Source organism: Dipodomys merriami, unplaced genomic scaffold, assembly GCF_024711535.1.
Source record: "Dipodomys merriami isolate MVZ:Mamm:240054 unplaced genomic scaffold, mDipMer1.0.p SCAF_141, whole genome shotgun sequence".
NCBI lineage: Eukaryota > Metazoa > Chordata > Mammalia > Rodentia > Heteromyidae > Dipodomys > Dipodomys merriami.
In genome coordinates, this window is record NW_027202727.1 from 1,738,098 (window position 1) to 1,739,071 (window position 974).

Genomic DNA, 974 nt, shown 5'->3' on the forward strand with positions numbered 1-974 from the left:
GAACAGATAATTAATAATCCAGACAAGAGTTCCCCAAAAGCTCTACAAACACTACTGGTAAACATGGTGAATGAAAAGATTGAAACCCTGCAAAGGACTCATTGTGAACGTGTTAGGGAGAGAGTGGAGGCAAACCAAAGATCAAAACAGGAAGCTCATGGGCTTGAGAAAGCTACTCAAAGATTGATACTGGAATTGCGTGAGCAGGTTGAGAATACTCAAAGAGAAATAAAGGAATTGTCTGAGCAGGCTGAGATCAGTCAAAGAGAACTAGAGAAGTTACATGAACATGAGAAATCTAATCGAAGAGTAATACAAGAATTGCAAGAGCTGGATGAGCATAGACAAAGATCAATAGAGCCATTCATCGAATCCATAAACAGTCACCTGAAAGGAGTCAGGGAGACCACAAAGGGAATGTTGAATGGAGCCCAACAGAAGGAATGGGAGTCCAAGAAAACCATAACCAATCAACTAAGTGATTTGAGAGTAAACACTGAACACCAAATTAAGGTAGTAAAGAATTTCATACAAGATCTAAAACAAAGCTCCAACAAAGAATTTGAAGCCATAACAGCCAACCAATTAAAAGGAAAAGAAATTAAAAATAAAGTAGAAAGTCTTGACATTAGGTTAGACTATGCAGAAGATTGAATCTCCGGCATTGAAGACAGCCTAGGTATTATAGAGAAAGAACATACAACTATCCAAGGCAAATTCAAGAAATATGATAGATCTATTCAACACTTGGAAGACACCATCAGAAGGCCTTATCTGAGGGAAATGGGTGTAGAGGAGCATATAGAGACATAAGGTAATGGTCTAGAAAATTTGTTCAACAGGATCCCAGCAGAGAACTTCCCAACACGCAAAAAGATAGGCATATTCAGATACAAGAAGCTTTTAAAACTCTAAATAGACCAGACAAGAACAGGACTTCCCATCGTCCAATTAATTATAAGCCACACAGGATC